A 26,119-nucleotide genomic window follows, 5' to 3' on the forward strand; every position below is an offset into this window, starting at 1 on the left:
TAACAACACTTGTAATGTGCATGGAATGAGAACATAACTGTTTATTCAATTGAAACTGAAATCAACATAGAGCAAGCTACAACAGCAAACAGCCAAACACATTGAAGAAACAGGTTTAAAACATACCTGTTGCACCATTGGAGTTTCAATTGCATCCTTCAAAATTGAAATTAGTTGGTATCAGTAAATACAGTGATGCAAGAGCAAAGTAGTATGAACCATAGATATGGAACCTGACCTGAGAACAATTCCTCTTCTACTTTAAGTGTTGACTTCGGGTTCGGAGTGGTGGTCCTCGTGATTTGGGCACTGCAGTTGCCTTACTAACTGCTCGTGTTTGGGTGCTCTGTGGTGGAGACGGTGTTGTGTCAACGGGAGCTGGGTGTCTATCTACTGGGGTTGGGGTTTGAAGGGGTGTAGCTGGTTCTCTGTCCAACTGGGTAGGGGTACAATCTGCATGAGTGTGGGTTATGTGTGGTGGGGCTTGTTCTTGGGCAAGTACAATCGTGGTTCTATCTGCATCAAGAGGTAGCACGATCTTTTCTGAAGACCGTGTTTTTACTCCCACAGATACTCACTACTTCCAATTGAAATGACTGATAAACAAGAAAAGTAATTGAATGTACAGACATTGTAAGATAGACAGGTGCAATGGATACTATGGAAGAAAACAGGGCATGAAATAATTCACATTAAATTGTCTGAGCAAACAGAATAGCAGGACATAATTTCACATATATGATGGCTAATTAAACAGGATAGCATGACACAATTTCACATGTATGATGGCTAACTAAATATGATAGAATGACATACTTCAAAATATGATGACTATGTAAACAGAATGACATGATATAACTATACGATGTGTCTATTAAAGTGGTTTGCATGCCATAAGTCACAAACATGCCGTCAATGGAAACATGATGGCATGATATAATTCACGGATAGAATGACATAATTTAAAATATGATGACTATGTAAACAGGATGAGATGATATAACTATATTATGTCTTTAGAAAATGGGTTGGCAGGCCATAATTCAAATATATGATTTATATACTAAGGAAGTGAGCAGAGGGCAATCGCATATCTGATGTGTCAACTAAGGAGATGGCATTCAATTTTGTGTATATGATGTAAAAACTAAGCATTGCAATACAACATATGCATTATATGAGTAATATAACCCTCCCAAGTTTGAGCATACACCTCAGGGGGATAATAGGACTGGTCATCTGCCTCTGAATCCTCCTCTAAAGAGCTATCTGTAACCAGCAAGATATCTGCTTCAGCAGGTAGCATTGTCTGCTCCGAAGACATTGTTTTTACTCCAGATTTCTCCATCACAATTCAAATGGCTGATGCACAGGAAGAGCAGTTGAATATACAAACATTGTTGACAAAAGCAATGAGAAATACAAAAAATGGACGGCATGATATAATTCACATATATGACGCTTGCCTAAACAGCATGGCATTGCATAATTCACATACATAATGCCTTGCAACAAGATAACATTGCATAATTCACATATATAATGTCTTGCAACAAGATGGCATTGCATAATTCACATATATGGTAATTAGACACTAAACAGGTGGAATTCACACAAAGCATGTCTAAACTAAGCAAATGACATAGCAATGCAAGATACCATACGCACGATATGAGCAACATAACCCTGCCAAGTTAGGAGCTATCGGTAACCAGCAAGACATGCGCTTCGTCAGATAGCATTGTCTGCTCTGAAGACCTTGTTTCCTCTCCAGATTTTTCCATGACAATGCAAAATGGCGGAGGCACAGGAAGAGTAATTGAATGTATTAAAATTGTTGACAAATTTAACACGTAAAAATAAGATGGCATTGCAAAATTCACATATATGATGCCTGGCTAAACAAGATGGCATTGCATGATTCACATATACAATAAAGAAACTAAATAGATGGCATTGACACAAAGCTTGTCTAAACTAAGCAGATGACATCTTTAATGTGTAAAGTAAGCAATGCAAGGCACCATATGCATGATATTACCAACATCAGCATGCCAAGTTAGAGCGAAGACCTCATGGGGTAAATAGGGGTGGTCTTCTGCTTCTGGATCCCCCTTAGAACTGTTATGTTCCTCTTGATTACAATCCGGAATGGGTGGAGGGGGGCTGCCTTTGCGCCCACCATGGAACGACATCTGCATGAAATTTTATTGCCACGCAAGGCTTGTCTCTTTTGCTCTACATGATCAGTTCCATTGTGTACAATAATTGGCATGCATAGGAATAAAACATAGTGAGATTATGTAAGGAGTGCATGCACAAATCCAGAGTGATGGTAGCAAACTGTGGATAGACCCAAAACCAATGATAGCAGGCAGATAATAGCTTTAGTTAAAAATGCAGATAATGGCTCCATTAATGTTTGTTTGCACCCAACATGAAACTCATAGTAGACACCGGAGATTAACTAGATAGTAGACAGATAGTACTGATTGCTGCCCCAATATGTACCCCACAACCATTTAAAAACTCAAGTTTCAGCATCAGTTTGGACCTGACTCGGAGTCTAATAGGTGAACACGACAATAATGTAGCACATCAACATATTAAGCAACACATAACGTAAGCAGACATGGAAGAGTGCAACCTCTCTTGCGGACCCGTGTAGTCCTCAAGGTCATCTACTCAGTTGATGATGGTAATGCAGTTGTCGTGGCTGCCGGCGGCGGGGAAGAAGATCTGAGGCGGCGAAAGACAGTCTGGAGAGCGGATCCCTGCTGTGGTGAACCCTTCCGTCGTTGGAGCAGCTGAGCTGGGGTGGAACACAGCGTCGCAGGAGCAGGACAAACCACACAAGGTTTTCTTTGACGCATATCTGTAACAGATGTAATTAATAAAGGGCTTGTTTGAATTTGAGGATTCTAACAATGCAGGGATAGGAAATAGACAGGAATAGGATAGGAATGCACGTGCAAAACAGAGAATTTAAAAACACAGGATTTCTGCCAATCTGGGTGTTTGATTCACAACAATTGGAAGATCACAGGATGCAAAAAAGCATGGTAAGATTAAGTCAAACCACAAGAAAATGTACGGTTATAATGCTATTATGCTACTATCTCTTAGTCTTGTGCTTGATGAATAGGAATATGAAAAGGAGGAGAAGTGGAAATTAGAATTCGTAAGGGTTTTCTTTCAAGGAGACACTAAAGGAACAAATCCTTCAGTTTTCCTTTGCTCCATTCCTTTGCACCAAATTCATTAAAAGTAGTACCATAGGAAACTTTCCAATCCTATGTTTTTCATTCACTTTTCCTTTCAAGCACTGGCGATTCTAGTAGGCAGGCTTGAGCAAGGAAAATCCTACACTAAAAAATGTTTTTGTGCTACTTCTATTACTTTGGACCGAGGCCACTGCCATACTAGCTCAACTCCCAGGCCCATCAACAAATGCACAGCTCAAATGCGCAGAGATAAATAATGATGGCGTTCAAGAGAGTCCATCACGGATAGCTAAGTTGCCTGGTACCTCACTGCTTGTCATATAGTAGGACAAAATAAGTGTATTTCCCGTTACTACGAGTGCTCAGTGGACAATATATATAACATGTAGAGTAAAAAAGAGATGCAACAAGTGTACAACCTCTTTGGCGAAGCCATGTCGATCTCAACGTGATTGGGTTAGCCGGTGAGAATGCTTCGACTGACTTGGCTTTCGGAGGAGGGGAAGAAGATCTTAGGTGTCTAGAGATGGAGCCCGAGGTACTGCTCTGCTGTGATGGAGCGTTTCGTCGTTGAAGCAGCTCCGAAGAGTTGTACGACGCCGACGCTGAAGCAGGACAAGAGAGACAACGAACAATGTTAACCTAAGTGGAATTCTAATAGCATCTCCAATACATGACGTAAAATACATAACCACAAAGTGCTAGATGTGAAATACATCAGCCGCTCATCTGTGAACTTAACTGTCGAAAATGAATTTAACTGTCGAAACTGAACTTAACTGTCAAAACTGAATTTTGCTGTCCAAACTGAATTTTGCTGTCGAAACTGAACGCACTAGCAAGGTGAGGCTACACGTCGGTCGACTGACTTCTTCATCTCTGGTCAGTCGATTTTGCAGTCATTGGATACGAAATCAAGGGTCTGCGGTTCATCTTCAACCTCCACCCCCCTGAGCCGCCAGCCACCACCGGCCAAACAGCAGCCCCCCGCCACCCGCGGCCGGCGGTGCGCCGCCTTGCCCGCCCCGAAAACACTCCCCACCGCCGATCCGCCGCCGTCCCGGCCATCCCTCTAGGCCCCCCGTGCCGAGCTTTTTCTCCGGCGATCCCCACGCCACCGCCCCGCCAACGCCCCGCCACCGTCGGCGACCACCGCCCCCACCCTGAACCCTAAGATAGATAGTGGGGTACCTCTCCGGTGAGCCCCCCTCCCCGCTGTGGCTGGTTCTTCCTTCACCTCGGCGAGCCCCCCTCCCCCACCCACTGAAAATCGACTGACCCAAAAGTCGATTCGGTCGACTTAAGTGTAGCTAAATCGGAGCAGCATCGCAAGCAAGAGCAAGAGTGAGAGCAGCGGCGCGAGCAAGAGCAGTAGCAAGAGTAGACCATGCAGGGGACCGAGAGCAATAGCAGAGCAGCAGCACGAGCGAGAGCTAAAGCAACAGCAGCTCCTACTGATGTGGACGTCGCCGCCGAGGGAGCGACGCCATGGAGGAAGTGGCCGGCGACGCCGCCGTGGATGGAGTCGCGCCGTGTTGGCTCTGGACCCAGCGCCGGCAGCATCGTGAGATCAAATCAAGAAGAAAATGCGGCAATTAGTGTACAACCTCTTTGGTGGCGCCGATTGGGCTGCAGCTTCATCCGAGGAAACGGTGATGATGGGGCTCTTCCGGTGGTTCATGTGAAGACGGCGGTGTGGGAATGGAGGTGGCGCGAAAGACGCACTACTAGGAAAAGGGCTATAGATGATATGGCCACTAATGGCGCACTAGACATGTGGTGCGCCATTAGTGTCCAAATACTAATGGCGCACCACATCCACGGTGCTCCATTAGTAACAAAAAAAATTCATTTTTTTTCAAAACTAGTAACGGCGCACTAGTGGATAGTGCGCCATTACTAGTTAAAATAGTAATGGCGCACCACATCCACGGTGCACCACTAGTAATTTTTTTTCAATTTTTTTTTTGAAAACTAGTAATGGCGCACCAGTGGATAGTGCGCCACTAGTAGTTAAACTAGTAATGGCGCACCACATCCATGGTGCGCCACTAGTAATTTTTTTCAATTTTTTTTCAAAACTAGTAATGGCGCACCGTGTGTGTGGTGCGCCATTACTAGTTGAACTAGTAATGGCACACCAGTCCCACGGTGCGCCATTACTAACTTGGCCCAAAAATTCCACCGAATGCACCCCCACCCCCCTAGACCGCCTTTTCAGTTTAAAAAAATAAAAGAAAATGATGGAAATGTCAAAAAATAAAAGAAAATAAGTTTCCCATGTGACATGTGGTCTACTTGTTGGGAAAGTTTACAAATATGAATTTCGACTTTATTTGCAAAATCACTCTGGAATTTGTAAAATGGGCATAACTTTTGCATACGACCTTGGATTAAAAAGTTTTTTATATGAAAAATCATCTACTCAAAAAGTTACATCCAGATTTAACCGGGGGAACCTTGTTAAACATTTTCAAAATCCCCAAAAACCTAATAGAAAAAAAGTTACGGGGCTTTTAAGATCTAGGGGAAAAAATGGAAAAAATTTCAAACTTACTAGTGGCGCACCGTTTGCTAGGTGCGCCACTACTAACAGAAAAAAATTGTTTAAAAAAAATTGATTTTTTTTCAAAATATGATACGTAATATGACCTGGAAGTTTGACATATTTTTTCAAAATTTCATCATACTTATGAACATGAACAAAGTCCTAGACATCAAGAAGGTTTAATATGATTGATATGATAGATATATCAACAAGTGCCTGTGAAGTGAGCTAGTGCTGGGGTTGGATAGAACTGTGAAGTTAAGCGTGCCCGGGCTGGAGTAGTGTGAGGATGGGTGACCTTCCGGGAAGTTTGACCACAGAGTGTGATTTGACTTGAGATTAAGCATATTGACCTGAGATTAAGCCATAGTGACCTGTGATTAAGAAAAAAAGGAAAAAAAATCTAATGGCGTGGTGCTAGTGGCGCACCTGTAGTACGCTATTTGTAGCGAAAACAGGTGCGCCACTAGCAGCCCTTTTTCAAGTAGTGACGAGGGGAACATCGGGCCAGCTCCTTGGAGGAGGATGACGGGGTGGCTGAACCGGGGGGACGACGAGATCGACGATGGATCCTCATCCGGTACGGTGGATGAGGGACGTCGAGGTGTTGCTGCGGACGACGTCGTCGGGGAAGAGGCTCCGGCTGGGTGGCAGACGGAGCAGTGTGTGGGGTTTCATTGCGGGTTTTCGCGGCCTCGGTGTACGAATGGGTGTGCGGATGGGATGGAGTGGGGAACCATGGCTTAGGGATGCGCTTGTCCGAAATGTGGGGTAAGTTACGAAAGTATCCCCACCGATTTGAGGCAGTTCTTTCGGTTCAGGGGTACCATGGGCATTTTGCGTGTCGGGATTTCACAGGAGGTGGGAGTTTTTGCGCGCGTTGTAATTTCGGAATAACAAGGCGCGGGTTGAGATGGACGGAGTTGTCGGAGCACAGCGAGACAAAGATATATCTTAAATATTTCGGGCTAACAAGGCGCGGGTTGAAGAGGCGGGAGTTTTGCAGCACGATAGGCAGAGACGCTAGCTTGAATTTCCGGCATAACAAGGTGCGACTTGAAGAGGCGGGAGTTTTGAGGTGTTGCTGCGGACGACGTCATCGGGGAAGAGTCTCCGGCTGGGTGGCGGACGGAGCAGGGTGTGGGGTTTCATTGCGGGTTTTCGTGGCCTCGGTGTACGAATGGGTGTGCGGATGGGATGGCAGTGGGGAACCATGGCTTAGGGATGCGCTTGTCCGAAATGTGGGGTAAGTTACGAAAGTATCCCCACCGATTTGAGGCAGTTCTTTCGGTTCAGGGGTACCACGGGCATTTTGCGTGTCGGGATTTCACAGGAGGTGGGAGTTTTCGTGCGCGTTGTAATTTCGGAATAACAAGGCGTGGGTTGAGATCGACGGAGTTGTCAGAGCACAACGAGACAAAGATATATCTTAAATATTTCGGGCTAACAAGGCGCGGGTTGAAGAGGCGGGAGTTTCGCAGCACGATAGACAGAGACGCTAGCTTGAATTTCCGGCATAACAAGGCGCGACTTGAAATTTCAAAACAACAAGCTTAACACGTACCCAAAAAAAGACAATTTGCACCTCAACACACACAACACACACACAAACACCATTTAGACTAGAGTAAGGTACACGTGCATTGCACGCATGAGATTTGGCAACCAAATTATGAATAAATACTACATTATAGCATGTAAGCTTTGAGTCATATATGCATGATGTAGATGTTCGTTTAATTCTTATAGTTCATTTCATTCAAAATCATCTAGTTTCCATAAGAAAGCTAATCTATTTTAAGATTCATGGAATTGTGCGTTGTAAGACATAAAGTAAAAACAAATAATGGCAAATCATGTAGAAAAACATACGGGCAATTCTGATATGGAAGATTCTAGAACAAATTGGAAGTGCTTGTGTTTTGATGTTTGTGCATTATGCTTAATTTCAACCATGGAGTCTTCTAGATTATACATGTGACAAAATCTGGTGGAATCTAGATGATATCCAATGGCCAGTAGTGCTCAAATTTGCCATCTTTGGACCATCGGATTCGCCTCATCCAACGACCATATTTCAAAGTTAAAGTTACCCGCACAAAATATAAAAAAATATAAAATATAATATATATATATAGGGGTATAGATATAGATATGTGATGCGAAAACCGCCCATCATCTCCAATTATAATAGTGTGTCCATGCACGGATGCGACGTGGCCAAATTATGTCTGCCATCGGTATCTCAAATTCAAATCAGTCTGACCTTGTTCAATGTGTATACATTACAACAAGCTCGTTTCCAAACCACACCGCGCAGATCTCCGTTATATTCATGCATGCATGGGTTTCAAACATCAGGATCTCTTATTCAAATATTTGAATTCAACTTCATTGATTATGACCACCTAGTCTTTTACACCCACACAGTCGTCTTCTCTTTATAATTATACCACTAACTTTCTCTCATGCATGCATGCACACACACTACCAATCGGCATTATCCATCGCACACATGCAATCTCTTTCTTCAGGTCGGTCTCCCATGAAGGCACACACCCACACACATCCCCCTCTCCATCATATCGGGCATTCTTTATCTCTCACGCGTGCATGTGCAACAATCGATGTTCCTCTATGTATGTGTGTATATAGCTAGGTCTTTCATAGTTTTCATAGTCTCACCCTCTTTCCCACGTCCACATTGATCAATATATACCTCTCTATATAGGATTAACACATATAGCTAATACACCCACATTAATTATATATCCAACGTCCCCCTCTCATCATCTCTCAGACACGTGCACAATGGCGAAGACAGGGGGCAGTAAGGGCACTGCCCCCCCCCTAACATCACTATATATCGAGGCTAATATGAATGTGATCATTAGACAATTGCTACTAAAAATGGTTTAAGTTCATGAATTGACCCTCCTCGTAAAGGATTAGCAATGCTTGGCCCCCTAGCTCATTTATTTTTCATGGCTCCACCACTGCGTGCAACAGCGCACGTTCTCGCCCCCTCTCTCTCTAAATATTGATCTCGCACTGGTGCATTACTTCATAGTCTCCCTCCACTCGGCCCCTCACACCATCTTCTAGCCCCCCACCGGATTTTACCACATGTACAATCTGGCAGACTCCATGGTTGAACTTAAGCATAATGCACAAACCTCAAACCAACAGTGGTTCTCTTTTGTTCTAGAATCTTCCGTATCATAACTGCCCAAACTTTTTTTTCTAGTTGAATTGCCATTATTTGTGTTCACTTTATGCTTTACAATGCACAATTCCATGAATCATAAAATAGATTAAGGGCTTCTTTGATTCAAAGGATTCTCAAAGGAATTTTGGAGGATTCTAATCATTAGGAATTTTTCCTATCTTGGTTGTTTGATTTGTAGGATTGTAAACCATATGAATTTTTCCATATGATTCATTTGCACTAAATTTCATAGGAAACATCTCATCCACTCAAACCTCTTTGAAAAAATTCTACGTTTTTCTATGCACAATCAAACACTCGTACAATCCTGTAGTTTTCAAGACGACATTCCACTATAATCCCATGTTTTTCCTATTCCCGTGTTCTTAGCTTTTTTATAAAAACTAATTGAATTTGAATGAGATGAACTATAAGAATTAAACGAAGGTCTACATCAGGCATATATGACTCAGAGCTTACATGCTATAGTGTGGTATTTATTCATAATTTGGTTGCAAAACCTGATGCGTGCAATGCACGTGTACCTTACTAGTACTTCGAGTATGTGCAAAACACGTAAATTAGAATTGCAATGGCACGCTACATAGTGTCTCTCTTACAGTTCATGAAGCCACGTGGCACATGTGGAGGCGTTGTCGCGACCTCCTTGCGTGGATTGATCACAGTGATGTGTTGCTAGTTCCAGAAGAATGTACTCGTCCTCCCTGAGCCATACTGGCGGTACATGCACGAAGCGAAGATGTGCATGCACGCCACGCACGCACTCATTCCCTTGCACACACAAGCGGGTACACGGGCGGACACAATTTTGTACCAAGATCCACCCCATGTGATAATTTGACGTGTGTAAAGTCGTTCACTTCATTGATGGTCAATTAATACAGCGCATGCAAATTGAGTGGATGTGAGGGCGGAAGAAAGACATTATTACTCCACTACGCGCATGCGAGTAGTTAAATCATGGGTTGCTAGTAGTACTTCCATTGGTCTCCTTCGTAATTTGTGCCAATTTTTGACAGTAACATAATATTTACACATTTGAGCAGTGTAGTCTACTTGAAATTTATGTTCCGCTAAACTCATAGGGAGCCGTTTCGGGCCTCGAAACGAAAACCATCAATTAATCTTTACCTTGTTCCCATCACATTCGAAAGCCCGCTCACACCTACTAGTACGTACCAAACCTGAATGTGTTCCCACTATGCAGGTATTAGTACTAGTGCTAGTACTTTGGTTATAAAAAGGGAAACTACCTAACCGAAAATTACTCTACCTTTCCTCCTCATAAGTGCTTCTTCTTCGTCCGTCGTTGCCATGGCTGGTGAGCAGAGCTCTAGGTCGAGAACTACTCGTAACAAGGGAGTGGCAACCAAGGCTGTGAAAAAAAGAGAGGGCTCGCCGCCCCGTAGAGACCTCGAAAGATCTCTCACGGGCAGGCGATGGCTCCCAGGAGCACCCTAGCCGTGGAGGCGAACATGCCGAGACGGCGGCGCTGGAGTCGTTATCCCTCGACGGCATGCCCGATCAGCTCAATAAGCACCTCAATAAGCAGAAGGAGTTCATCCAAGGCTTGGTGGAGTTGCTGACGGAGAGCCTCGACGACATGCCCGCTGAGCTCAATAGGTAGGGGGAGTTGACCGCCGGCTTGGTCATGCTGCTGAAGAAGAGCATTGCCTCGGAGAAGAAGGCGACCAGCGAAATCCTGCGACTTCAGGAGGACAAGGCGAAGCTCTGCCATGAGATCGACCTAGTGAAGGAGAAGAACACCGGCTGGAAGAAGCTACATGAGAATAGTAGTTCCTCGATGAAGATGCTGCAGGCCCTCGTCATGGAACAGAAGGAGGAGTTGGTGAAGCTCCGCATCGAGCACCCGACTGCTGTCAAGGTACGTAATGCGGCCGTGGAACAGATGATGAAGGCTCGCGTCGATAAATCTCGCGTCATGGTTAGAATGAAGACGATGACGGAGGATACGCGCAAGGAGATGGAGGTCGTGGAGGCGATGAAGAAGCAGTTACGACTCCGCGGTGAATTAGATCATTTGGGGTGATAATCTTCCTTCTTCTTTTGCTCCTGTGTTTCATGTTTTGCTTCGGGTGTTTTTTCGCACGTGTCATGTTCTCTGCGAGGCATGAATAGAACAATGTTTTTTTTGAGGGAATGAATAGAACAATGCTAACAATGAGATGACTAGCAAATTAGATCATTTTTTATCGCCATATGGCACTGGGCTGATGTGTTTCGTGCTCCTCTGTCGCAGTACTACTCCATTGGAAAACTTGAGCATACCGCATGGTTCTTTGCTCCTCCTCAGGTCGTCGGCGCATTTATACGAGCAGTCAAATCACAAGGCCCCGCCTTCCAGCAGTAATGATCCTTCAAAACACAAACGCCCTCGCCACTCGTGAAACAGACCAAGCTAGACTGCCCCGCCCTCTAGCCTTTTAAAAAATGAATACTTTTGTACAGTAGTAGGAGTAGTATCGATGGATTGTGCCATGGAGCAGAACTTGAAATTAAAAAAAAGGTGGTACATAAAGAGAGCACTCGTCGCCAAATTATGCATATAGTACTATTAAAAAGCCTAGTCACAATAATGGTGTCCAGCACAACCCACCCCTCAAATAAAACTAAGCATCATGGAATTCTTTGACAAAACTAAGCAACCTGAAATTCTTTGACAACTAAACTGCTGGCTATATGATGTTGGCCATATATATTGTGCGTATATAATGTGAAGAAACGAGTGGTAGTACTATACCAACTAAAAGATGAAATGTAAGAAATACTAGTATGTACGTACTGAAGAGTTCTGCTGGGGGCTCAGCACAACACACCCCTCAAATTAAATTAATCACACCTGAAATTAAACTTTGCAACTATTCCGGTAGACACTGCATTAGAACCACCATGATCAACGACACTGCCACCTTACTCGGAGTCCTCGTCCACGTCCTCGACTTCGTCCTTGTCACTCTTCCTCTTGGCCGATACTTCTTTGCTTGAACCGCACACTTGGCTCTTGCTCTTCATCCAACCCTTGTAGATATTGAAACAAAGATAGCCATCCATTGTAGCGTAGTTGATGTGGTCTATATCTAGTACATTCCATTGCCATGCATAAAGATGAAATGTGTATGCAGGTTTCTCCAGTTTACCGTACGAAGGATGAACCATGGCTCCTGCCAGGGTCAGCATTGAAGGCTAATGAGAGAACACCAGCCGATTCTTCTGGAGGTCGAAGGTGTTGCCTACAACGAGGCCTATCCGAACCAGGACTTCTTTGTCGTTACCAAAGTCTACAGTAACGAATTTGACTAGGTTACTCTCGAGGAAGTCCTTAAAATCCAGGCATTCAACGTTGGCATGGCATATGTGGTAGACCAAGCATAAGTCATGCACGCAAACCTGGATCATGGCAGGCTTCTTCCTCTCTTTGTCCTTTAGATCCTTCTCTCGTCCTAGGATTGTGGTGTACTCAACATCTAGCCCGGCGACCCACTCATCATCTGAGTTTTTGAACATGCGTCTAAGCGAGAAAGGCATCCTTTCACCGTTGCGGAAGAACGGGTGTAGATGACATCGAACTCATCGCCGGTGATGGTTCTAACCTTGTACTCACCACCGATCGTGGAGATTTGGGACGCCATGGATTTGGGAGGAGGGTTAGGATTAGTGGAACTGCCGTAATGTGAAAGGACGGGACGACTAGGAGCGAACCACCGTAGTATTAAAGGACGTGCGGGGACGAGTAGGAGCAAACTACTAGCGTGCGAACGGCAGGGTAGTGGCTTTCCATTCTCCCATGATACGGGCTTCTGAGAGCCCTTGGATCTGAGATCGAACGGTTGCATGGCGTGATTCTAGACCTATGGATGAATATCCTATCCTGGAGGGTTATTCTGCAAATTTTCAGCAACTTAGCATGCGACCGTTTGATCTCAGATCCAAGGGCTGCCAGCAGCCCATATCATGGTCGTGCCTACCACGACCGTCGCATCGCACGCGCGGACGTGCCCTTGGAGACTTAACATGGTGCATTAGGCTATCTGATGTTGGCATGTCATACATAGTCATCACTTAGTCAGTCATACTACAACAAGGTTAGCTATAAGTGTTTTTTTACTTCTCTCTATCTCTTTCTTCATACTCCCTCCGTCCCATAATATAAGAACGTTTTTGACACTAGTGTTGTGCCAAAAACGTTCTTATATTATGGGACACAGGGAGTGCTAGTATTTATTGCATTTGCCAAGGAATGACCTCTTCCAATGAATTGGTGTGCTTATTAGTTTTTTGTTGTTAAGTTTGCTTCATTTAATTAGCTATAGACTCAAAATTGTTTTTTCACCTAGGTGCACGCGCTTAGCACCATTTCTTCCTTGGGTCACCAAACAAGTCTCTCTATTCTTGATTAAATTGCCACATCAGACTTTATGCCTATGTGGCAATCTTAGCACATATAGGAGCAAGTAAGGCTGCTTGTAATGGGAGTAGTATCATGCATGCCAACTATGCAATCTTGATGAGCTGACATCGAATTAAATAAAGAAAAGAGAGAGTTGAGTATCATAATATGATACTGTAGTATCATATTAAATGATGTGCTACTATGTGTCATGCATGACAATAAATAAAGTATCCTATGATACCAACACATATACTATGCATTACGGATGTAGTATCATACAAAAGTATCATATGCATGATACTAGTATATGATACTCTCCATTACGATCAAACTAAGTACAATAGTGCGCTTTACATGCATTCTTGCATATGTGGAGGAAAGAGAGGCAATGAAAAAGTGGAGAAGTAGGCTCTCATGCAAGAGCCAGCCCCTACTACATGGTGGAGCATTGAGAGAGGCACCTATATGGAGGTGGTTAGGAATCGGGAGACTCACGCCAGTCGTAGCGCCGCAGTTAAAATGATAATGGCAAGTCAAATCACGGGGCCCTACCTGTCCACCAGTAACTTGCTGTCAAATCACATAGCCCTACGTTTGCAGCAGCCTACTCCCTCGTCTTCTCGCGTCTCTGTCGAACCGACTAGGCGGAACTGCCTTGCCTACCGCGCAGGAATAGCCCCGCCCTCGACTTTTAGATAGTACAGTATACTAATTTTCTATCCATGGATTGCGCCATGGAGCAAAGCCTCTAGAAAACAGCAGTACACATGTACAGAGTATACAACACGCCCGTCGCGTTCGCGTCGCACCCCAGACGGTCGGTCAGTCTAGCACGCTGTCTCCGAATGGAATGCGCGTCATATTGTGTTTGCACACACATGTGGGACCGCAATTGAGAACCGACCATAGGCACACTCCCCGACCCAGCAAGTCGAGTGACTTAATAGAAGAGGGAGACGAGCGATAGTACTAGAGAAGTGTTATACTATGTTGGTGCCTGGACGATCCCTACAAGACACGGAAGATCAGTTTGTCCATGCATGTGACCAGACTCCAGCAGACACGCCTGGATTGGCTATCGTCTACATGGCTGTAGTTGTATTGCGAAATCTAAAAAAAGGTTTCTTGTCATCTCGCAAAATTAGGTGTCATGTGCTTCGGATCATTGCGAGGGTTAAACAGCGATAACTGAGTTGGGCTAGTCATTGGGCGCACATGCACGAAGACTACTCGGCTGCCATCTAGGTAAAGTCGGCTATGTTAATTAGGACATCTATTGACAGACCCCTTTTCTACGAGTTTATCTTTAATTTGAGCTTTGTTCCTCGTCTAGTTTGTCCGTCGGGATTCATGTTGTCTCCTTTAGGCAGTGAGGTCATGATTTCTTGTCATGTTGCATTTTTTCGTGTTATATGTTATAATCCGGCACTTCAGATCAAAATGATGACAGCTGCGCCTCTGGGCCATGTGCATGAAGACTTCTCGATAGTCATTGACGAGGTAAAGCTGGCTTCGGTAGACAAAAGAAAACTAGTACTACTCCACTATATAGGCAGGAGCCTCCGCGCTTGCTTGCAAGTGTTGCCCTCTTCACACTATCTCGGCCTCTCCAGATCTAAACACGACAGCGGTGGCCACACTCTCTCTCTCTCTCTCTCTCTCTCTGCTCACCGCTGGTCAGAGATCCAGCCGGATCCTCTCTGCCGGGGAATGTGAGAAGGTGCAACGTTCACGCGGTCGTCCTCGGCGACGGCTCTTACCCACTGTTGGGGCGTCCCGATCAGCCTGCCTTGTCGTTCTCTCCAAAGCACCGCTGGCGAAGGAGGGCCTCCGACCCCTTCTTCATCGCTGCCATAGTGTGGGCAGATCCGGCCTTCCGCCGCCCACCTAGCGACATCCCGGCGACCATCAGGTATAACTTCCTTCGAAACTGGCCTTGCTGTACTTCCTGAGCTCCTTAAGTTGCTGCATTTGTATCTTTTACTATTTCTCAGGCCCCTCGTATATAGGATCGATCGGTTGTTCAAAAACCACCTAATTTTTTTTATGTTTAAGAGGTAAAACTAGTTCATGCACTCGAATCTAGTACTACTTGGTTCAAACAAGGAAGAAAGGGGGTGGGGTGGGGGAGGCTTTGTTACCTAAATCTAGTACTTGGTCGAAAGAGGAAATAATGGGGGCGAAAAGTAGCAGAGACTGGCTATCCAACAGGTCTCTTGGTCTAATAGGGAAATAAAGGGAAACACAGTACAAACTCAATATAAACCCGATCTATTGGTTGAAGAAGGAAAGAAAGTGGGGACTGGGGGACAAGTCAATAGAGTAAGTCTAGCACTAGATTTGCTAGCCTCACACAGTATAAGGTAGCTATACCGAACAAAAATGGGACCAACCCAGATATCCTGTTCTGATGTTTGTTGCCCCGAGCCACTCTCATGTAATGCCACTGGTAAAATGTAGCAGTCGCACTGTTAAAAGTAAGGACACGTTAAACCGATGTTGTTTTCAATGTAATGCCTCCAGTAATACGAATCAATGGCACTTTTTTACATGTCCTGCTAAATTTCCCATTTAGATAAGTTGGTTCTTTTCATTAGAAATGCAACTGTCCTTGTCCGCCTACTCTCCCGTGCCCAAAGTAATGTCGTATTTAACGGTTGTCATAGTTAATCCTAATGCCCACACTAATATCTAGCAATGCCACTGCTTTAGAAATTTCTACTGTCCTTGTAGGATTGCTATTCAGATAAGGAACATGCTTCTTTTAATTTGATGCATGTTTCATTACTTGTTAGTCACCCTCCTTTCCACCTTTTTTGTGCAAACAGAGATATACATTTCAAGCTCGTTCTTAGTTGAACTGCACAAATGATATCCAAATTATAGTTGAGCATTCCAGGAGCTTCACAACCAACCTTGGTGTTGCTCAATTTTATTGCAACTAATGAAGAAGAAGCTCTATGGGTTTCGTTTTCTGATGGAAATGGAACCGGGGCTGGAGTCCTTTTCTTGAAAAAATTGAAGAAGAAGCTGCTAGCTCACGGGACATTGGTTCATTTTAGGTGAACTGCACCAAAAGGTCCATTGAATTGAATCATCCATGTTGGTGACTGAAAGAGCTAGCTTCAACATCCCAGTATAAGCACCCCTGGCCTCCATACTTGCGACGCACGGTACACCTCATTCGCCACCTGCTCGACCCTAGTGTCAGTGATAAAATGAAGTAATAATACGGTTAAAATAGAGCGAGTGTCATCTCTATCATTTCATTTCCAATGTAGATAAAGAAAGTGCTTCTCTTTGTTAATGTATGTTTCATCAACTAGTCCCGTTGTTAATGTTTAAGCGTTTCTGCAACTGGGGTGCTTAATTTTAGTTGATTTGTACAAAAATAGAGATTTGAATGTCTCAAGGCGCCTCCTTGAACTACCGCTGTACACTGATGTTCATCACTGGCAGAAGGTGTATCTAGGAGACGTGGGATGATGTCCAGTATGAGGCATACCATATGAGGCGTCGCAGGGCCCATCTCGCCCTTGCCGCATGGCCTACTACGATACTATCACAATATTTTCTTCTATTTATTTTGTGTGTTTCATCAACTAGTGCCACTATAATGTAATCACGCTTTTCCATTATCTGTGCAAACAGGGTTATTCAGCTGCATTTTGGTGGAACTGCACAAATGTACGTATGGAACCGGCATATATGCAGAGTGCGAGGTGTGCCAAGTAAAAATTACCGACACCAACCATGCTGCATGCACGCATCGACAGTTTTCTAGGGAGTACTCTTTTCTGAAAGAAGCACCAATCTATTTTTCTTTATTTGTACACTGTGTCACAACTTTGACCCAATGGTCCAGAGCTATTTTAGGGTGATTGGCATAGTACTCAGAGACTGATTGTAAGCATGATTTTCATTAGCTGTCACACTGATTGTAAGCATGAGCAGGTGGAAGATTAGGTTAGTGCGAAGCTTCCCTTAAACCCCACCACCGCTATTGAAATGGGGCGAGCGTCGAGGGAACCATGGAGAACGGCGGGGAAGCGACGTCGCACCATCCGGCCTCCTCTTGCGGTGGGATAACGAATACTCCTATGGCTCCGGCTGGCTCCGCACCCTCACGTATGGCACACCATACTCGATCGATTCGTTATCCTCTGGGTGCTCGACCTTCGACCTGTATGCCCACCACCTCCACCTGACTGTGCCTCGGGAAAATCTGTCTGCTCCATCGCCCAGAGGAGATACTTGATGAACTCGGAGGACTGCAGTGCCGCTGCCGCCGAGGAGTACATGTACATCGCCGCCCTCATCGCTGCCGTCTCGCTCTTTTGCATACATTGCCACATGGCCCGCATCGTCCTCGAAATCTCCCACTCATTGTCAAACCAAGTAAGAATCTCCTTCAACCTGGCTAACTTTGCCTGGTCACCGCTGATGATCTGCCTAATTCACTATTGCATCCTCTCCATAGATGTCCTTCTGAGTGATCCGGTGCTAACTTTCTAAGATGGGAGGAGAGACGGTGGTCTTGCAATAGAGAAGAGGGAGAGGCGAGACGGTGGTTTTGGAATGGAGATGATGGAGAGGAGAGGAGGTGGTTTTGCAATGGAGAAGATAAGAAGAGGGAGAGGTGAGACGGTGGTTTTGGAATCGAGATGATCGAGAGGAGAGGAGGTGGTTTTGCAATGGAGAAGAGGGAGAGGACCGTGCGGCAGCCATTTAGGATTGGACGAGAGGGCCGGTGCACTGTGACTGGATCAAAATCAAAATCAATTTACCCTTCAATTAAGAAAGCGACCCCACATTAACTAGTCTCCCTTTTATTCTGCATCACAATTGACCATGATTTTTGCACATAAAATATATGTTATACGTTGCAAAAATAATATAATTTGAAAGTACATTCGGATACGAACCAAATGATACAATTTTTGGTGACATGCATTCACATTTTGCTTGTCAAATACAGTACGTGGTCAAACTTTGACCCAAAATAGGGAAACAACAAAAAAATACTTCCAAGACTAGCGACGCTCTTCCGCTCTTCTCCTCTTAAACCACCGCCGCTCTTCTCCTGTTCCAATCTAAATCCAGTGCCGCTCCTCTCCTCTTCCATTTCAAAACCACCGCCCCTCCTCTCCCGTTCCAGTCCAAAACCAGCATCGCTCCTCTCCTGTTATAATCCAAAACCAGTGCTGCTCCTCTCCTCTTCCATTCAAAAACCACCACCAGCGAGTGAAGGTGCTCTGGAGAAGTAGATCGATGGAGTACAACCTATACATGAGGATCACATATGGAGACCCTGTGAAGCTAGCTAGGATGTTGGAAATACAGTCTTGGTTTGAGAACAAGGACCAACTAGCAGCGACGGCGACATCCATGGCCAAATATCTGCAACAGACCGAAAAGGCGGCGATACTCCCGGAGGGAGTCGCGCCGGAGTACATAGAGCTACTCGTCGGGCCATGGAGTAAACAGATTCACCGAATCCGATCATGAGGGAGTGGTAGTGGGAGTATCAATCCCAGATGGAGCATCCACCAGAGATTGAAGAATCGAGCATCTACAGCGTGCCGTTTGTGAGGGTGTCCTGCCAGAGCGAGCCGGTGGAGTCTTCGTCGACCGAACCCAACTGCAAGAGGAGAAAAGCAGTTGGCCCGATGAAGCTTCCCTGCCATCCTCTCCCTCGCCGTTCACATCGTCTCACGGGGCGGCTGTCTGCCGCCAAGGAATAGGAGGGGACTGCCCCCCCAGCCCAATAGTCGGGTAGGTTGTGAATTGTCAAGAGGAGCTTAGGGTTGTTAGTATTTGCAGGTTGTGAAATGTGTTTTGTGTTGTGTATTTTGAGAGTACTTTCAGATTTGAATGTCTTTTGAATTTCAGATTTGCAGTATTGAGCATATGAAGTACTTTATGAATTCTAGAGATCTATTTTTAGCACTTCAAAAAATGTAGTTTCATAGGAGTATAAAAGTGCAGACAATGTGATTCTCAGAGAAGAAACTGCAAGTTTCAGTTTAAGATAAGAAACTGCAAGTTCAGTTTCAGATAAGAAACTGCAACTTTCAGAGGCAGAGCATTTATATTAACACGACCTTTTCAAACAGGGTTAACATCATGTTGGAAGTTTTATTCATGGTCGAAAATGGAACTACCAGCCAGTTAACATCATGCTGATCAACATTCATGCATAGCCCAGTTATTTTTGTTTTGGGTTAATTTGATTAATGTCACTCCAAATCCGGTGTATCCGAGAAATGCCACTGCAATTTCCAAACTTTGAAAAGTGCCATTTCATGCCATTTCTAGTGGCATTTTTCAAAGTCTGGATTGGTGTTTTTTAATGTTTGCAAACTGTAGTGGCGTTTTTCAAAGTTTGCAAAAATTGCAGTAGCATTTTTGAAAGTTTGGAAATTGCACTGGCATTTTTAGGAATCGCCATAATTGGAGTGGCATTTATCTAATTTGTTTTTGAGACGGAAGCAGGGTGTCAACTGGGCTGTGCGGGACACTCTGGCCTGTCTAGACAGCCTTTTCTTTTATGTTTACCACAGACCAGCCCTATAGTTTTTTTTCTTCCTAAAAATGGCTAGCCCAGTTTTTTTGTGATTTGTCAAGTAAGTCGCTTTATCAAGCCTATTGGGCTACAAATCTTTCAAGATGAGGAGCGCTTCATTTGGCTGGCCGAGAAAATGGCCTATCAGTAATGAGAAATGGGTTGTACATTTTTAAAACACATCAAACCGGCAATTAGTTTCAAATATCTTTTTTTTCATTTCGAGATTTTAAATTGCATTGATTTTTATGCCTAGACAATTTATTGGATTTTATATTGATATACATTTATTTTTAAAATCAGTCTGAATGTGACACAAAATTTCTGGATTAAAAACAGTTCAGATCGCACCTACATATGCAAAATTTTGTATAATTTTTTGACCGTGGCCATGATAACCCACAAGTATAGGGGATCGCAATAGTTTTCGAGGGTAGAGTATTCAACCCAAATTTATTGATTCGACACAAGGGGAGCCAAAGAATATTCTCAAGTGTTAGCAGCTGAGTTGTCAATTCAACCACACCTGGAAACTTAGTATCTGTAGCAAAGTGTTTAGTAGCAAAGTAATATGATAGTGGTGGTAACGGTAACAAAAGTAAAGACGGTAAAAGTAATGTTTTTGCTATTTTGTAGTGATTGTAACAGTAGCAACGGAAAAGTAAATAAGCGAGAACTAGTATATGGAAAACTCGTAGGCACCGGATTAGCGATGGATAATTATGCTGGATGTGGTTCGTCATGTAACAGTCATAACATAGGGTGACACAGAACTAGCTCCAGTTCATCAATGTAATGTAGGCATGTATTCCGTATATAGTCATACGTGCTTATGGAAAAGAACTTGCATGACATCTTTTGTCCTACCCTCCCGTGGCAGCGGGGTCCTATTGGAAACTAAGGGATATTAAGGCCTCCTTTTAATAGAGAACCGGAACAAAGCATTAGCACATAGTGAATACATGAACTCCTCAAACTACGGTCATCACCGGGAGTGGTCCCGATTATTGTCACTTCGGGGTTGCCGGATCATAAAACATAGTAGGTGACTATAGACTTGCAAGATAGGATCTAAAACTCACGTATATTCATGAAAACATAATAGGTTCAGATCTGAAATCATGGCACTCGGGCTCTAGTGACAAGCATTAAGCATAGCAAAGTCATAGCAACATCAATCTCAGAACATGATGGATACTAGGGATCAAACCCTAACAAAACTAACTCGATTACGTGATAAATCTCATCCAACCCATCACCGACCAGCAAGCCTACGATGCAATTACTCACGCATGGCGGTGAGCATCATGAAATTGGTGATGGAGGATGGTTGATGATGACGACAACGACGAATCCCCCTCTCCGGGGCCCCGAACGGACTCCAGATCAGCCCTCCTGAGAGAGATTAGGGCTTGGCGGAGGCTCCATATCGTAAAACGCGATGATTTCTTCCCTCTGATTTTTTTCTCCCCGAAAGCCAATATATGGAGTTGGAGTTGGCGTCGGAGGGCCACCGGGGGGCCCACGAGGTAGGGGGCGCGCCCCCACCCTCGTGAGCAGGGTGTGGGCCCCCTGGTCTTCATCTTTTGCGAGGATTTTTATTTATTTTTTCTAAAGTGTTCCCTGGAGTTTCAGGACATTCTGAGAATTTTTATTCTCTGCACAAAAAACAACACCATGGCAGTTCTGCTGAAAACAGCGTCAGTCCGGGTTAGTTCCATTCAAATCATACAAGTTAGAGTCCAAAACAAGGGCAAAAGTGTTTGGAAAAGTAGATACGACGGAGACGTATCAGGCCACAATATGGGCTATAATACTAAGAAAAAAATATGGGCTCCGAAAAAACCCGTAAGAATTAGCAAATGGGCTGTAAATTATTTGAAATAATGGCAGATGGCATGTATGCTGTTTTCCACAGATTTGAGGCTTTCCTAAAAAAGGTTGATGCACAAGCAGCGATTGTTGGATGTCCATCCAATGGCCGTCGTGCTTCTTCAATCTCTGCTCTTCCTGCTCCAGCCGCTCAAACAAGCGCCGGCGGGACCGGCTGCTCCCTCCTCCCACAGCCGGCTGTGCTGCCACACAGGCCTCACCGCCCCATTGTACTCCCATCGCTGGACTAGCCATCCCTCTACTCACCCACAGTCCCACACCTCATATTATTCTCCAGCGACGGCAGACAAACCAATAAACCCTCGTACAGTCGTACTCCCCTCCGCGTGGGAAACAACTGCCGAGTCTTCCCTGGCTCTGGGTCGTTTTCTTCCTAGGCCTTGCCGTCGTCCAGCGCCCTAGTGTTCTCAGCGTGGCGTGATCAACATGGTCAACGACCGACATGCATCTGAAGTGGACTGTACGTGGAGAGGCTGACAGCTGTGTCCACGGCCGCACGCAAGGAAATGCCTCCTTATTAAGCGCAAAATAATGATTCCTCCACCTGACATCTGGGACCCACCGAAAGGGCCTCTGTATTTCGCAAAAACTGTTACCACCGCTGACAGCTCGGACCCACCAGCTATATCTTCACACGCAAGGAAGTGCCTCCTTATTACGCACAAAAAAAGTGAAAACTCATCCTGCTAGCTAGGACCCAGTATAGTGGGCCTACTAAGTTGACAGACGAAGGGCTTTGTCAACTTAGTCAATATGCATGATTCTAGCTCGACTGACCGTACGATGTCCATCCAACGGCCGTAGTGCTTCTTCAACCTCTGGTGTTCTTGCTCCAGCCACCCAAAGCAGCGCCGGTCGTGCCGCTTGCTCCTGCCTCCCGTGGCCGGCTGTGCTGCCGCGGAGGCCTCACCGCCCCCATACTACTCCCATCACTGGCGAGGCCATCCCTCCACTCCACTCAGCCACACCCCCTGTTATTCTGCAGTGACGGCAGCGCGGCCGAACCAGTGAACCCTCCTACTCCTCTCCACGTGGGCATCAACTGCTGCATCTTCCCCGGCTCTGCGTCGTCCCCTTCCTAGGCCTCGCCGTCATCCACACATAATGTGGTCAACGACCGAATTCCATCGGAAGAGTACTGTACGTGGAGAGGTTGATAGCTGGGTCCACGGTAGCCGCAAGGAAGTGCCTCCTTATTACGCGGAAAATAATTATTCCTCCACCTGGCAGCAGGGATCCACTGGACATGCCACCAGTATTTCACAAAAAAAACGTTTCCCCCCTGACTGCTGGGACCCATCGGATGGGCCACCGTATTTTGTGAAAAAATGTTCCCCACTGACTGTTGGGACCCACCGGATGGACCACCGTATTTTGCAAAAAAAATGTTCCCCCCGCTGTCAGGTCGGACCCACCGGAAGTGCCTCCTTATTACGCACAAAAAAATGAATACCCCCCTGCAAGCTGGGACCCACCATGGTGGGAGGCTGACTTGTGGGCCTACTAAGTTGACTGGGACGGGGGCCTTTGTCAACTTTAGTCAATATGAACGATTCCAGCTCCAGTAACCGTACGATGTCCATCCAATGGCCGTAGTGCTTCTTCAACCTCTGGTCTACTTGCTCCAGCCGCCCAAAGCAGCACCGGTCGTGTCGGATGCTCCTGCCTCTTGTGGCCGGCTGTGATGCCGTGGAGGCCTCACCGCCTCCTACTACTCCCACCGCTAGCCAGGCCATCCCTCTACTCACCCACACCCCCTGTTATTCTGCAGCGACGGCAGCCTCACACCGCAGTTGGACTAATGGACCATCGTACTCCTCTCCGCGTGGGCATCCACTGTCGCGTCTTCCCCGGCTCCGCGCCGTCCCCTTCCTAGGCCTCGCCGTTGTCCACCGCCCTGGTGCTCTCGGCGCGGCGTGCTCAACGTGGTCAAGGAACGACTTCCATCAGACATGGACTGTACGTGCAGAGGCTGACAACTGGGTCCACGGCCGCAGGTAGGAAGTGCCTCCTTATTACGCGGAAAATAATGATACCTCCACCAGACAGCAGGGACCCACCAGACGGGCCACTGTATTTTGCAAAAAAAAATGTTTCCCCCCTGACTGCTAGGACCCACCAGCTACATCTTCGGACGCAAGGAAGTGCGTCCGGGAAAAAAATGATTCGCCCCCTGACTGCTGGGACCCACCAGCTACATCTTCGCACGCAAGGAAGTGCCTGACAGTCGGGACCCACCTGGTCGAAGCATACGTAGCGTTGTCATTCTGGTCGCGAACGTGTACGTACATATATACTGGTCGATGTCGAGGCGTGCACGTGTCGTAATAGAGGCGCGCACATGTCATAGTAGAGGCGCGTACGTGTCATAGTAGAGGCGCGCACGTAGCATGTACACGTACGTACATCAGCCAGTGTGCAAGAAAGAAAATACGGCCACGTATGTGTACATATGGTCGGGGTCTCGAACGCCTACTCACGCATACGTACGGCCAGGGCTCGTGTACATGGCTAGATCGGAACGGAGAAACAGCGTCGTCATCGTGTTCATGGGGAGCCAACCGGCTGGGTTGGAACGGAATGCGTCGTCGTGTTCATCGGGAGGGCTTGGACAGAACATGCAATGGAAAAGAGGCCTGGCGTACCGCGGAACGGAGAAAACGGCCTTGTGTTCGACGGGCCACTTTCGAAACGGGATCATGTTCATCGGGAGGGGTCTGGCGTACCGCAAAACGGAGGAACCGGACCTCCTACGGTCGAAACGGGGGTCCTGTTGATTGGGAGGGGTGTGGCCTACCGCAAATGGATGAAACGGACTTGTGTTGGAGCACTATGGTCGAAACGGGGGTCTTGTTCATCGGGAGGGGTGTGGCGTACAGCAAAACAGGACACCATGGGATACTGTTCATCTCCACCGTCGACCTCCACCAGCCTCCACGGCTATCGTTGACCTCCTCCAGCCTCCACGGGCTCCTGTTTATCCAGCCTCCACCGTGCGCTACTCCACCGGCTACTGTTCAACCACCCCTCCATGGGCACACCTCCATTGTCTACTGTTCACCCAGCCCTCCATGGGGTCATCCTGTTCATCCAGCCCTCCACTCCACGGGGTCCTGTTCATCCAGCCCCAACCGGCTCGACCGAGGCAACGCCACGCGGTCCTGTTCATCCACCCCCACCGCTCACTGTTCATCCAACCCCCCTCCCCCCCGTAACACTCACTATTCATCCAGAGAGGCAGCATCGATCGGCTTCAGTTAGCAGCAGTAGCGAAGGAATCGCTCGATCGTGTTCAGTTAACAGCCATCGATCGATCGCTCGGGTTCAGTAATGCGTAGCCTGCAGTGCAATCGCTCGGGTTCAGTTAGAGCCCAATGCCTCGCTCGGGTTCAGTTAGAGCCAACACCTCGCACACACGCGCATACATGTACGAGAGAAACGAGCATCGCTCGGCCCCCGACCACCCACAGTAACTGGGAACTCCCCGAAATTTTCCTCGCCCTCGCTTCTACCATGGTTTTTTCCGTCATGGACGGCCCAAAGAATGGCATGCAGCTGCGTCTCTGGCCCACCCAGGAAGAAAAGCCCATTTTCTGTCATGAATTTTTTTCCTAGAAGTAGGAGCCCACCACATCTATGATGATACTGGGTTTTGTCACAATTATCGTCATAAGAGTGTCATATGTATGACAGAAAAAAAATCGTTCGGCCCAAAATGTCATAGATGTGTCTTTTTTTTGTAGTGGAGCATCGTACCGGGATGGAAGACATGGTGCAAGACTTTGATGATGCTCAGGATTCCGATGATGAGATGGAGGAATCTACAAAGGCCTTCAATGAAATATTGAGTCTTCAAAATGTCCTCTCCACAAGCACATTGGGCTTTGTTAGCTGGATGCCATCTCACAAGTAATGGCTCTGAAGGCTCAGTTCAACTTGGGCGGAGAATGCTACGATGCGATGATGACATTATTTGGATGCTTTCTACCCAAAGGCCATATAATGCCTGCAAACCTGTACTAGTTGGAAAAAACTCCTCCGTGCACTTAAGATGCCCTATGAGAAGATAGAGGCCTGTGAGAAAGGATGTGCCTTATTTAGGCTTGAGTATGCAGACTTGAACTATTGTCCCATTTGCAAGTCTTCTAGGTATGTTGTGGTAGATAACAGTATGGGTGAGAAGATGCAGATCAAAATCCCCGTTAATGTTCTTCGGTATATGCCAATCATATCAAGACTTCAACGCCTT

Source organism: Triticum aestivum, chromosome 6B (assembly GCF_018294505.1).
Source record: "Triticum aestivum cultivar Chinese Spring chromosome 6B, IWGSC CS RefSeq v2.1, whole genome shotgun sequence".
Classification (NCBI taxonomy): Eukaryota; Viridiplantae; Streptophyta; class Magnoliopsida; order Poales; family Poaceae; genus Triticum; species Triticum aestivum.